Here is a 15,595-nt window from a genome sequence, read left to right on the forward strand (position 1 = left end):
GGTGGTGAGGCAAGGGGGCGGCGAGGGGAGGAGGGCGACGGGGCGAGGGGAGGTAGGGCAAGGGGGCGGCGAGGGGAGGGGGGCGACGGGGCGAGGGGAGGTGGGGCTCGGCATTACTAACAATTTTTTTATTTTTTTTCAAAACTACTAATGGTGCACGGTGGGTTTGGTGCGCCATTACTATGTCAACTAGTAATGGCGCACTGTACAATGGTGCGCCATTAGTAACAATTTTTTTCAAAACTACTAATGGCGCACCAGGCACCAGGTGCGCCATTAGTAATATATTACTAATGGCGCACCAGAACATGGTGCGCCATTAGTATATAATAATGGCACACCACATGCCTGGTGCGCCATTAGTGGCCATATCAACTATAGCCCTTTTCCTAGTAGTGGGAATTATATATATAATTTTTGTCCCCGTGAAGGAGAAAGTATCGCTATAGCTTGGGAGGATTAAGTCAATATTATATTCATGCCCCAATCATGAGCTCTCAAGAGAAATCATCATTCAGAATTTTTATGCTCGTCTTTCTCCTAATGATCAATCCATGCTCGATACTTCTTGTGCTGGTTCTTTTGTGAAGAAGACTATTGAATTCAGGTGGGATCTTTTAGAAATAATTAAACGCAACTCTGAAGATTGGGAACTCGATGAAGGTAAAGAGTCAGGTATTGAACATAAGTTTGATTGTATTAAATCTTTTATGAATACCGATGCTTTTCAAAAGTTTAGCACTAAATATGGACTTGACTCTAAGATAGTAGTTACCTTTTGTGAATCTTTTGTTACTCATGTTGATCTCCCTAAGGAGAAGTGGTTTAAATATCACCCAACAATTAAATAAGAAGTTAAAGAACTAGTAAAAGCTAAAGAAGAAACTATCATTTACAATGTTGATCCAGTTGTTCCCACTACTTATATTGAGAAACCACCTTTCCTTGTTTGGGTGAAGGAACGTGCTAAAGCTTCAATTTTGGTTAACAGAAGTTATGTTAGAACACCCAAACCATCTGAACAAATCAGAGTTGAACCTAGTGTTCTATGGTTAAAGATCTCTTAGTCAACAATATTGATGGGCATGTTATTTACCTTTGTGATGAAGCTTCTAGAATTGCCAAACCTGAAGGAAAAGATAAACACAAACAAGTTGTTGGCATGACTGTTGTCTCAGTTAAGATAGGGGATCGTTCTTATCATGGGTTATGTGACCTAGGTTCTAGTGTGAGTGCTATTCCTTTCTCCTTATATAAATAAATTAAGGATGAAATAACACCTGCTGAAATAGAAGGCATAGATGTCACTATTAAACTTGCTAATAGAGATACTATATCACCAATTGGGATTCTTAGAGATGTTGAAGTATTGTTTGGGAAAATAAAATACCCTACTGATTTTCTTGTTCTTAACTCCCCACAAGATGACTGTTATCCCATTATTTTTGGTAGACCTTTCTTGAACACCGTCAATGCCAAAATAGATTGTGAGAAACAAACTGTCGGTGTTAGCTTTAGTGACGAATCTCATGAATTTAATTTTTCCAAGTTTAGTAGACAACCTCATTAGAAAGAGTTGCCTAGTAAGGATGAAATTATTGGTCTTGCTTCTATTGATGTACCTCCTACTGATCCTTTGGAACAATACTTGCTAGACCATGAAAATGATTTGCATATGCGTGAAAGAAATGAAATAGATAGAATCTTTTTCGAACACCAACCTCTGCTTAAACACAATTTGCTATTGAAACTCTAGGAGGTCCTCCTCCACCTAAAGGTGATCCTGTGTTTGAATTAAAACAATTGCCAAACACTTTGAAATATGCTTATCTTGATGAGAAAAAAGATATATCCTATTATTATTAGTGCTAACCTTTCAGAGCATGAAGAAGAAACATTATTGAAAGTTCTAAGGAAGCACAGGGATGTTATTGGATATACTCTTGATGATCTTAAGGGCATTAGTCCCACTCTATGTCAGCACAAGATTAATATGGAACCTGATGCTAAATCCGTTGTTGATCACCAACGTTGGTTAAATCTGAAGATGAGAGAAGTGGTAAGAACAGAAATATTGAAACTTCTGGAAGCAGGAATAATCTATCTTATAGCTGATAGTAGATGGGTAAGTCCTATTCATTGTGTCCCTAAGAAGGGAGGTATTACTATTGTTCATAATGATAAGAATGAACTCATTCCACAAACAATTGTCACAGGCTATAGAATGGTAATTGATTATTATTAAATTAAACAAAGCAACTAGAAAATATCATTATCCTCTGCCTTTTATTGATCAAATGTTAGAAATATTATCTAAACACACACATTTTTTGCTTTCTTGATGGATACTCTGGTTTTTCACAAATACCTGTTTTACAACCTGATCAAGAAAAGACCACTTTTACTTGTCCTTTTGGAACTTTTGCTTATAGATGTACGCCTTTTGGTTTATATAATTTACCTGCTACCTTTCAAAGATGTATGACTGCTATATTCTCTGATTTTTGTGAAAAGGTTGTTGAGGTTTTCATGGATGACCTTTCTATTTATGGGAATCTTTTGATGATTGTTTAACCAATCTTGATCGAGTTTTGCAGAGATGTGAACAAACAAATATTGTCTTGAATTGGGAGAAGTGTCACTTTATGGTTAACGAAGGTATTGTTTAGGGCCATAAAATTTCTGAAAGAGGCATTGAGGTGGACAAAGCCAAGGTTGATGCAATTGAGAAAATGCCATGTCCTAAGATATCAAAGGTATTCATAGTTTCCTTGGTCATGCTGGTTTCTATAGGAGGTTATCAAAGACTTTTCTAAAATTTCTAGGCCTCTTACGAATCTTTTGCAAAAGGATATTCCCTTTGTGTTTGATGATGATTGCTTGGAAGCCTTTGAAACACTAAAGAAAGCCTTAATTACTGCACCTGTTATTCAACCACCTAATTGGAACTTGCCTTTTGAGATTACATGTGATGCTAGTGATTATGTTGTTGGTGTTGTTCTAGGACAAAGAGTTGATAAGAAACTGAATGTTATTCATTATGCTAGTAAAACTCTAGACAGTGCTCAACGAAATTATTCTACTACCGAAAAAGAATTCTTAGCAGTGGTGTTTGCTTGTGATAAATTCAGATCTTACATTGTTGATTCTAAAGTGATTGTTCACACTGATCATGCTGCTATAAAATATCTAATGTAAAAGAAATATGCTAAACCTAGACTCATTAGGTGGGTTCTTCTGCTACAAGAATTTGATATGCATATCACTGATAGGAAAGGAGCAGATGAAAGAACATGCGGTGCCCCCATGTTTGGTTTTGGTAATTGATGACAATCTCTATGGACTAATGGTTGCCTTGAGTTATATTTGAAGGGTTTGTCCATAGGCTTTTCTTGGAGTCCATGTGTTGGTTTCAAGGAGAGTTTGTGATGACCAAGTTGCTATTAAGGAATTATCCAAAGATTGGTCTTATGAGTATTGAGCTTATTGCAAGCATGTCTTGAAGAAGAAGATTGTGTGATCATTCATGTTTACCTTCAAGACATCACCAAATGAAGAGAGTTGGAAAGATTCAAGGTTGATCAAGACTAAGTCAAAGAATGAATCAAGTTGATCAACACACAAAGCATAGAAGATATACCGAGAGGGATCAAGCGATCCCATGGTATGGTAAGCATGGTCAATTACGCTTTGTGTACTAACCCATGGTCTTCGTGCAAGTTCTTTGTGGGGTTAGGTTGCGGTGTGCAAGCTCAAGTAGAATCGTCACGAAGAGATCATATGCTTGAAGCTTGCCATCCATTGTGGAGACAATGGACTTGTGAAGATGTGCAGAAGAGTGGCTCACCCATAGTGGAGTATGGGGGAGCAATCAACTAGTCTTCTTCGAGCCATTGCAATCAAGAAAGGTGGTCCAACTTGAGGGAGTCAAGATCGTCATCATCTAGCTCAAGTGGACCATGTGCAAGGCAAAGGTTTGCCCTTGATAGGTTTTCTATTTTACCGGTCTCACGGTAGTTGTGGGAGACCGGGTTATAGGATTGATTGCCGTACTATCAAGGGGGGCTCTCGATGAGTTGCTTGATCGTATTGTTCGTAGAGAGCTCAAACCATTGCATCCTTGCATCATCTTCATTGGTTCTTGTTTGGTTCTTCTCCTTGTGAGATTTGGAGCTTTTGATCATGTTCATGACAAGCTCGAGTTCATCGAAAATGGAGTTCACATGCATCTTCTATGATGTTTTCGATGTTGGAGGGTATGCCGGTTCTTCTCGGTTGGAGGTTTCACTCCTTTGTTTGCTAAGCATACCTCCCCTGCCTCCCCTGCATACTTCCCTAGCGGTAGTACCACCCTGGGGTCAGGGCCCTGGCAGCGCGGCAGTACCACTGGGTTGAGCGGTAGTACCGCCCGGAGCGGTAGTACCGCCCTTCCCTAGCGGTAGTACCGCTCTGTGCGAGGATGTTCAGTGGGGTAATGGTTGGATTTTCCCCCACCTATAAAAGGGGGTCTTCTTCCCCAATGAACCTTATCCTTTGAGCTCGTGTTCTTCCCCCATTGTTGACCTTCTTCGAGCTTGCTAACTCTCAATCCCTCCATGGATTCTTGCTAGTTTTTGAGGGAAAAGAGAGAGGAGATCTAGATCCACATTTCCACCAATCACTTTCTCCTCTATGTGAGGGGAACCCCTTGGATCTAGTTCTTGGAGTTCTTGGTGTTCTCCTTCTTGTTCTTCCTCTCATTTTCCTCCCTAGCATTAGTTGCTTCGGTGGGACTTGAGAGAGAAGGACTTGGGCACTCCGTGTGACCTTGCCATTGCATTTGGTGCATCGGTTTGAGTTCTCCACGGTGATACGTGGAAGTGAAGTTTGAGAAGCTTATTACTCTTGGGTGTTTGGGCACCCTAGAGCTTGTTCCTCTTGGGTGCCTTGGTGCCCTAGGCGGTTAGTGGTGTTCGGAGCTCAATCATTGTGGTGTAAAGCTCCGGACAAGCGTCGGGGTCTCCAATTAGGTTGTGGAGATCGCCCCGAGCAATTTGACGGGTACCGGTGACTGCCCCCAAGGGTTGCCAAAGTGTAAGGGTTCGGTGACCGCCCCCAAGGGTCGCCATTTGTACGGGTTCGGTGACCGCCCTCAAGGGTCCCTTAGTGGAATCACGGCATCTAGCATTGTGCGAGGGCGTGAGGAGATTACGGTGGCCCTAGTGGCTTCTTGGGGAGCATTGTGCCTCCACACCGCTCCAAACGGAGATTAGCATCCGCAAGGGTGTGAACTTCGGGATACATCGTCATCTCCGCGTGCCTCGGTTATCTCTTACCCGGGCCCCTTTACTTATGCACTTTACTTTGTGATAGCCATATTGTTCTTTGTCATATATCTTGCTATCACATAGTTGCTTATCTTGCTTAGCATAAGTTGTTGGTGCACATAGGTGAGCCTAGTTGTTGTAGGTTTTGTGCTTGACAAATTAACCGTTAGGTTTATTCCGCATTTGTTCAAGCCTAAACTGTAATTATTTTAAAGCGCCTATTCACCCCCCCCCCCTCTAGGCGACATCCATGATCTTTCAGCAGAGAACCCCGTAGTTGATAACTTGTCTAGGCTTGAAAATATTCTTGATGACCCACAACCTATTAATGATAGCTTTCCTGATGAACAACTAGCTAAATAAATGTTTCTAGTAGTACACCTTGGTATGCTGACTATGCTAATTATATTGTTGCTAAATACATACCACCTAGCTTCACATACCAACAAAAGAAAAAATTCTTCTATGATTTAAGACATTACTTTTGGGATGACCCACATCTTTATAAAGAAGGAGTAGGTGGTATTATTAGACGTTGTGTACCTGAGCATGAACAAGAACAAATCCTACGGAAATGTCACTCTGAAGCTGATGGAGGACATCATGCGGGAGATAGAACCGCTCATAAGGTATTGCAATCTGGTTTTTATTGGCCTACTCTCTTCAAAGATGCCCGTAAGTTTGTCTCGTCTTGTGATGAATGACAAAGAATAGGTAATATCTGTAAGTGTCAAGAAATGTCTATGAATTATTCACTTGCAGTTGAACCATTTGATGTTTGGGGATTTGATTTCATGGGATCTTTTCCTTCCTCTAACGGGTATACACATATTTTGGTTGTTGTTGATTATGTTACTAAGTGGGTAGAAGCTATTCCAACCAGTAGTGCTGATCACAACACCTCTATTAAAATGCTTAAGGAAGTTATTTTCCCAAGGTTTGGAGTCCCTAGATATTTAATGACTGATGGTGGTTCATACTTTATTCATGGTGCTTTCCGTAAAATGCTTGCTAAGTATGATGTTAACCATAGAATTGTATCTCCTTATCATCCTCAGTCTAGTGGTCAAGTTGAACTTAGCAATAGAGAAATAAAACTAATCTTACAAAAGACTGTCAATAGGTCCCAGAAAAATTGGTCTAAGAAATTAGATGATGCACTTTGGGCTTATAGAATAGCTTATGAAAATCCTATCGGCATGTCTCCATATAAAATGGTCTTTGGAAAAGCTTGTCATTTGCCTCTTGAGTTAGAACATAAAGCATTTTGGGCAATTTGAAGAACTCAACTATGATTTCAAACTTGCCAGTGAAAAGAGGTTATTTGATATTAGCTCATTAGATGAATGGAGAACCCAGGCTTATGAAAATGCAAAGTTATTCAAAGAAAAAGTTGAAAGATGGCATGACAAAAGAATCCAAAAGCGTGACTTCAAAGTTGGAGAATATGTTCTTTTGTACAACTCTCATTTCAGATAATTTGCAGGAAAACTCCTCTCCAAATGGGAGGGACCCTATGTCATCCGGAGCTATGAAAATAAATAATACGGAAGGTACTAACCCGAAGGTTGTCAATGGGAAACGAATAAAACACTATATCTCAGGTACGCCCACTAATGTTGAAAGTAATATTATCCAAACTTTGACACCGGAAGAACACATAAAGGAAACCTTCTAGAACACTCCAGAATCATGAAAAAAGGGAGGTACGCGATACGGTAAGTAAACGGACTCCAAAAATTCGCAAAAATATTTTTTGTCAGTTTTGGAATATTTAAAAGATTAGGAAAATAAGAAACTTTCAAGAAAGTGATCTTGGTGGGCACGATACACCAGGGCGCGCCTGGCATGCAGGCGCGCCTAGGTGGGTTGTGCCCACCTCGGGTACTTTCCGAACTCCGTTTTTCTTCTGTTCTGCTTGTTCCCCAAGATAAAAAACCGTTATATACCTCCCGAACCTGTTGACCTCCATATTGCGGAGAAATCTCCCATCTTCTTTTCTTGCTATTTTCTGTCAGATCTGTTGAGTCGGGCATCATGTCTTCTTCTCCCTCCGATCATATGGAAGAGGATGCTTGGATGATGAAGATCGAGCTGAAGAGAGAAGACCCCATTGGAGCAGCTAAGGAGGACAAGAGCAAGGAGGCCACTGGAGATCAAGTGCCGATGGACGAGCAAGTCTTGCCCACCAATGAGGAAGAGGAAGATATCCTTAAACCCTACTATGCTCATCTTACCCCCACTGAGATTGCAGCCTTCAGGATCATTGAAAAGGTTTGTATACAAAATAAGTATCTCACTCGTGAAAATATTCTGCATATGGAGCACATCGCTTTCCTGCAGAGTGTCATCCGAAGATTGGAGAGTCTCTTGGTGCTTAAAGACCAGACCACTTCTACTTCATCACCACCACCTCCTTGTTCACCACCAAAAGAGAACTGAATATCGGGTATGGGCACTCCCCTTGGCTTTCGCCAAGCTTGGGGGAGGTGCCCCGATATTGTATCATCTCCACTCTCTTTTGCCTTTACTTTCTTAGTTCAATCCATGGTAATCTTTTGCTATTAGATGAATAAAAGTTTAGTTCGATCCTTTCTTCTTAAGAGTTTTCTTAGTGATCAATCTTTGTAATCGTGTGCGAGATATATAATAAAGTTTAGTTTGAGTTTTGTCTTCTTTACTTTATTGTTTCAATAAAAATAAGGGAAATAAAAGGAAAAATATCATATGCTAATCTTATGGTAAGTGATGACATTACACAAGGAAAAGTATAAGTAGAAAATTTTATTCTAGATTGACAAACATAGCATTGGTCAATGATGCAACTCATGAAAGAATTAATAAGGGAAGAGAAGATTCACATATAAATATACTATCCTGGAAATCTTTTATGATTGTGAGCACCCATAGAAATATTATATGCCAAATTGTTGACGTTGGACAAGGATGACAACTTAATGATTTATGTTTGTTCATATTCACATAGAAGTTATATTGTCATAGATCCTTCAGCATGTGGTTCTTGCCCCTATCTTTGCTAGCCAAAAACTCCGCACTAAGTAGAGATACTACATGTGCATCCAAAATCCTTAAACCCAAATCTTGTTTGAGAGTCCACCGTACCTACATATGGATTGAGTAAGATCATTCAAGTAAGTTGTCATCGGTGCAAAAAGGGCAATAAAAATTGCTTCTAAAAGTGTAAGACCATTTAGTGTGGGAAAATTGAGTGTTGTACGAACTTGTGATGGTGAAGAATAATAGTGACAGACTGCATAATAAAGGTTGCCATCACAAGGGGCAATGTAATGTGACGTTCTCTTGCACTAAGGGGCTGAGCATACAAATGAAAAGCGCATGGCAACCTTTGCTTCCCTCTGCGAAGGGCCAGTCTTTTACTTCCATGTATTTACTTTCATGCAAGAGTAAAAGTTTTTCTCTCTATTCCTTTTATTTTTCTCCTTTGGCAAGCATCATGTGGTGAGGAAAGATCTAGGAACATTTATCCAGTTGAATATGGGTAGCATGATTTATTATTATTGACATCACCCTTGAGGTGAGTGCGTTGGGAGGCGAAACTATAAGCCCCTATCTTTATATGTGTCCGGTTGAAACGTTTTGCTCATGTGTACGTAGTGAGTGTTAGCAATTATAGAAGACCAAATGATGGTTGAGTATGTGGACTTGCCTAAAGGCTCCGATACGTGACCCTTCCTGAAAAGATGATGAATTGTAGTTGCAAAGTTGAATGAGAACATAGTTTGTTGGTTTCCAATAGATTTTATGCTTTATACTTCGATGTTGTGATGAATTGTCACTTGTTCATGAGAAGTCTACGATAAAAGTTCTATGATAAAAGTATTATGTGAAAGTTTTTTGCTGTTATAATAAGCTACATGATGCTGCTATGTCCGTATTTTTGTTTTTATCGACACCTCTCTCTCTAAGCATGTGGACATGTTTTTCGATTTTGGTTTTTGCTTCAGGACAAGCGAGGTCTAAGCTTGGGGGAGTTGATACGTCCATTTTCCATCATGTTTTCCTACTGTTATTTATGTTGTTTTATTGTATAATAATGCTCTTTGGAGTAATTCTAATGCCTTTTCTCTCATAATATGCAAGGTATGCACAAAGGGGGACAATTCTCGCAGCTGGAAATCTGGACCTGAAAAACTACGTCAAGCTACCTATTCTGCACAACTCCAAACGAGCTGAAACTTCCCGAGGATTTTTTATGGAATATTTAAGAATTATTGGAGTAAATAAGTACCAGAGGGGGGCCACCAGGTGTGCACAACCCACCTGGGGGCGCCAGGAGGCCCAGGCGCGCCCTGGTGGGTGCTGCCCTCCTCGGCCCACCTCCGGTACCCCTCTTCTATTATATAAGTCATTTTGACCTAGAAAAAATAAGGGGAGGACTTTCAGGATGAAGCGCCGCCGCCTCGAGGCGGAACTTGGGAAGGAGATCTTTTGCCCTCCGGTGGAGCGATTCCGCCAGGGGAACTTCCCGCCCCAAGGGGGAAATCATCGTCATCATCATCACCAACAACTATCCCATCTTCGGGAGGGCTATATTCATCAACATCTTCAACAGCACCAACTCCTCTCAGACCCTAGTTCATCTCTTGTGTTTAATCTTTGTATCAAAACAATAGATTGGTGCTTCTGGGTGACTAGTAGTGTTGATTACATCTTGTAGTTGATTACTATATGGTTTATTTGGTGGAAGATTATATGTTCAGATCCATTATGATATTTAATACCCCTCTGAGTAGTTACTTTCGTTCTTGAGGTCATGGGAGAAATCATGTTGCAAGTAATCATGTGAACTTGATATGTGTTCGATATTTTGATGATATGTATGTTGTCATTCTCTTAGTGGTGTCATGTGAACGTCGACTACATGACACTTCACCATATTTGGGTCTAAGGGAATGCATTGTGGAGTAGTTATTAGATGGTGGGTTGCAAGAGTGAAAAAAGCTTATGCGCTATTCCGTAAGGGACCAATTGGATCCAAAAGTTTAATGCTATGGTTAGAATTTATTCTTAATACTTTTCTCATAGTTGCGGATGCTTGCGAGAGGGTTAATCATAAGTAGGAGGTTTGTTCAAGTAAGAACAACACCTAAGCACCGGTCCACCCACATATCAAATTATTAAAGTACGGAACACGAATTAAGCCAACATGATCAAAGTGACTAGATGAAATTCCTGTGTACCCTCAAGAACACTTTGCTTATTATAAGAGACCGGTTTGGCCTGTCCTTTGCCTCAAAAGGATCGGGCTACCTTGCTGCACTTTTGTTACTACTATCGTTACTTGCTCATTAAAAATTATCTTGCTATCAAACTACTATGCTACTTACAATTTTAGCACTTGCAGACATTACCTTGCTGAAAACCACTTGTCATTTCCTTCTGCTCCTTGTTGGGTTCGACACTCTTACTTATCGAAAAGGCTACAATTGACTCCATATACTTGTGGGTCATCAACGGGCGTGGCGATGGTGCCGCGACGGCTACAGGCGCGGCGATGGGTACGGCAACGGCGACGGCGCACGACGAGGGAGGCGGCAACGTTGATCGAAGCAGAGGACGAAGAAGAGGGAGATGAAAAACTGAAAATTTTCATAAGTGTTTTTTATATAAAAGGCACATTTAGTCCCGGTTGGAGCCACCAACTGGGACTAAGGGTCAATTTTTGGCCAGGCCAAGTGGCGGGAAGCCAGACCTTTAGTCCCAGTTGGTGGCTCCAACCGCGACTAAAGGGGGGGCCTTTAGTCCCGGTTTGTGGCTCCAACCGCGACTAAAGGTGTGCGCCGGCGCAGGTGCGGTGCAGGCAAGTTTAGTCCCACTTTGCTAGCCGAAGGGCACCCACACCAGCTTATAAGCCCCACGGCGGCTGCTGTCTCGAACTCCTCTCTAATGCAGGCCTTCTGGGCCTACCTCTGCTGCGATGCCCTGTTGGGCGTACTGGGCTAGCGGGCCTGCATCCTGGCCCAACTACAGGTTGGGTTTGTAGTCGTATGCAGGTCGTTGTGGCCTAGTAGGCAGGATTTTTTATTTAGTTTTTTTCTTTTCTACTTTATTTATTTTCTTTTATTTATTTCTGAGTTGTTTTTTTGCTGTATTTAGAGTTTCTTTGTGAATATTTTTGCTTTAGGTACAAAAAATTACAAACTTTCTGTTAGTGCCAGTAGTTTTCAAATTTGAATAGTTTAAATTTGAATTATTTGAATTTTGTGTGAATCACTAGTTTGTGAATAACTTTACCTTAAAATAGATTTTTCATTAATTCTTTTTTCTTATGTTTAATATTAGTGTGTTTTATCATTATATTCAATTCGGTAATACTTAGGTTATTTAAAAAATGAAATGCCTTCGTAACAGATGAGTTTTCGTCCGAAACCATGATACTTCGAAAGAGATTGTCCATTTTGTACACGAAGTGCATCCAGTTTTTGCCGTAACCCTCTCAACTTTTTAGCACATGCTATTTGGTGAAGTAATGATACCATGCCCAACTTTAAACCTTTTCAGAGTTCATTTGTAGTGATTTTCAATTTCAGGGTCATTTAGCTCAAAACAATCAGTAAATGCATGAAAAATAGCAAATGAAGTCAGAAACGGTTGAAAATTGATGATGTGGCTTTGAATGGTGCATACTGAATGCTCAAAAAGTCTGGAGTTGAAACAAGTTTAAAAAATAAAATGCCTTTGTAATAGATGAGTTTTCGTCCGAAACCCTGATATTTTGAAAGAGATTGTCCATTTTTTACACAAAGTGCATCCAGTTTTTGTCGTAACCCTCTCAACTTTTTACCACGGGCTATGTGGTTGAAAGGATGATACCATGCCAACTTTCAACCTTTTTCAGAGCTCATTTGTAGTGCTTTTCACTTTCAAGGTCATTTAGCTCAAAAAATCAGTAAATGCATGAAAATTGCAAATGAAGTCATAAAGCGTTGAAAATTGATTACGTGGTTTGAATAGTGCATACCGAATGCACAAAAAGTCTGGAGTTGAAATAAGTTTAAAAAATGAAATGCCATTGTAACAGATGAGTTTCCGTCCGAAACCCTGGTACTTCGAAAGAGATTGTCCATTTTGTTCATGAAGTGCATCTAGTTTTTGCCGTAACGCTCTCAACTTTTTAGCACATGCTATGTGGGTGAAATGATAATACCATGCCAACTTTCAACCTTTTCATAGTTCATTTGTAGTGATTTTCAATTTTAGGGTCATTTAGCTCAAAAAAATAGTAAATGCATGAAAACTAGCAAATGAAGTAAGAAATGGTTGAAAATTGATGACGTGGCTTTGTATGGTGCATACTGAATGCACAAAAAGAATGGAGTTGAAATAAATTTAAAAAATGAAATGCCTTTGTAACAGATGAGTTTTCGTCCGAAACCCTGATACTTTGAAAGAGATTGTCCATTTTGTACACGAAGTGCATCCAGTATTTGCCGTAACCCTCTCAACTTTTTAGCACATGCTATGTGGGTGAAATGAGGATACCATGCCAACTTTCAACCTTTTCAGAGTTCATTTATAGTGCTTTTCAGTTCGAGGGTCATTTAGCTCAAAAAAATCAGTAAATGCATGAAAATACCAAATGAAGTCAGAAAGGCTTGAAAATTGATGATGTGGCTTTGAATGGTGCATAATGAACGCACAAAAAGTCTGGAGTTGAAATAAGTTAAAAAAATGAAATGCGTTTGTAACAGATGAGTTTTCGTCCGAAACCTTGATACTTCGAAAGAGATTGTCCATTTTATACACGAAGGGCATCTAGTTTTTGCCATAACCCTCTCAACTTTTTAGCACATGCTATGTGGGTGAAATGATGATACCATGCCAACTTTCAACCTTTTCATAGTTCATATGTAGTGCTTTTCAATTTCAAGGTCATTTAGCTCAAAAAAATAAGTAAATGCATGAAAATATCAAGTGAAGTCAGAAAGGGTTGAAAACTGGTGAAGTGGCTTTGAATTATGCATACTGAACGCACGAAAAATCTGGAGTTTAAATAAGTTTTAGAAAATGAAATGCCTTTGTAACAGATGAGTTTTTCCTCCGAAACCCTGATATTTCAAAAGAGATTGTCCATTTTGTACACGAAGTGCATCCAGTATTTGCCGTAACCCTCTCAACTTCTTAGAACATGCTATGTGGGTGAAATGATGATATCATGCCAACTTTCAACCTTTTCAGAGTTCATTTGTAGTGCTTTTCAGTTTCAGGGTCATTTAGCTCAAAAAAATTAGTAAATGCGTGAAAAATAGCAAATGAAGTAAGAAAGGGTTGAAAATTGATGACGTGGCTTTGTATGGTGCATACTAAACGAACAAAAAGTCTGGAGTTGAAATAAGTTTAAAAAAATGAAATGCCTTTGTAACAGATGAGTTTTCGTCCGAAACCCTGATACTTCGAAAGAGATGGTCCATTTTGTACACGAAGTGCATCCACTTTTTGTCGTAACCCTCTCAAATTTTTAGCACATGCTATGTGGGTGAAATGATGATACCATGACAACTTTCAACCTTTTCATAATTCATTTGTAGTGCTTTTCAATTTCAGGGTCATTTAGCTCAAATTAATAAGTAAATGCATGAAAATTTTCAAATCAAGTTAGAAAGGGTTGAAAACTAATGGTGTGGCTTTGAATTGTGCATACTGAACGCACAAAAAATCTGGTGTTGAAATAAGTTTAAAAAAATGAAATGCCTTTGTAACAGATGAGTTTTCGTCCGAAACCCTGATACTTCGAAAGAGATTGTGCATTTTGTACACAAAGTGCATCCAGTTTTTGCCATAACCCTCTCAACTATTTAGCACATGCTATGTGGGTGAAATGATGATACCATGCCAACTTTCAACCTTTTAAGAGTTATTTGTAGTGCTTTTCAATTTCAGGGTCATTTAGCTCAAAAAAATCAGTAAATGCATGAAAAATAACGAATGAAGTCAAAAAGGGTTGAAAATTCATGACATGGCTTTGAATGGTGCATACTGAACGCACAAAAAGTCTGGAGTTGAAATATGTTTAAAAATGAAATGCCTTCTAACAGATGAGTTTTCGTCCAAAACTCTGATACTTTGAAAGAGATTGTCCATTTTGTACATGAAGTGCATCCAGTTTTTGCCGTAACCCTCTCAAATTTTTAGCACCTGCTATGTGGGTGAAATGATGATACCATGCCAACTTTCAAACTTTTCATAGTTCATTTGTAGTGCTTTTCAATTTCAGGGTCATTTAGCTCAAAAAATCACTAAATGCATGAAAAAGAGCAAATGAAGTCAGAAAGGGTTGAAAATTGATGACGTGGCTTTGAATGGTGCATACTGAATGCACAAAAAGTCTAGAGTTGAAATAAGTTTAAAAAATGAAATGCCTTTGTAACAGATGAGTTTTCGTCCGAAACCCCAACACTTCGAAAGAGATTGTCCATTTTGTACATGAAGTGCATCCAGTTTTTGCCGTAACCCTCTCAACTTTTTAGCAGATGCTATGTGGGTGACATGATGATACCATGCCAACTTTCAACCTTTTCAGAGTTCATTTGTAGTGTTTTTCAATTTCAGGGTCATTTTGCTCAAAAAAATCAGTAAATGCATGAAAAATACCAAATGAAGTCGGAAAGGGTTGAAAATTGATGACGTTTGTCCGAAGCACAGAAGTAGATGTTTCAAATGCCAAAACACATAAGCACCCTAAATATTACAATGATTCCCTACGGTTTGTCCAAAGTGGTATTTCCAGATATATAAGTCCGGAAACTCACTAGAGAAGAAAGTGACGACAGTAAAGCAGGTCACATCCTAGAGTGGGATCTTTGGTTGTGAAACTTTTTCTTCACGTGTGTCCTCATGGTCAATCTTCATCATTTAACTGGATGCTCGGGTCAACATTCACTGTGAAGGGAGCAATTTCATGAAACTTTTCATAATCTTCTGACATGTCTGTCTTGTCATCCACTCCCATGATGTTTCTTTTCCCTGAAAGAACTATGTGGCGCTTTGGCTCATTGTATGATGCATTCGCTTCCTTACCTTTTCTTTTTCTCGGCTTGGTAGACATGTCCTTCACATAGAAAACCCGCGGCACATCATTGGCTAGGATGAATGGTTCGTCTGCATACGTAAGATTGTTGAGATCCACTGTTGTCATTCCGTACTACGGGTCCTCCTTTACGCCACCTCCTATCACATTGACCCATTTGCACCGAAACAAAGGGACCTTCAAATCACTTCCATAGTCAAGTTCCCATATCTCCTCTATG

Source organism: Triticum dicoccoides, chromosome 7B (assembly GCF_002162155.2).
Source record: "Triticum dicoccoides isolate Atlit2015 ecotype Zavitan chromosome 7B, WEW_v2.0, whole genome shotgun sequence".
NCBI lineage: Eukaryota > Viridiplantae > Streptophyta > Magnoliopsida > Poales > Poaceae > Triticum > Triticum dicoccoides.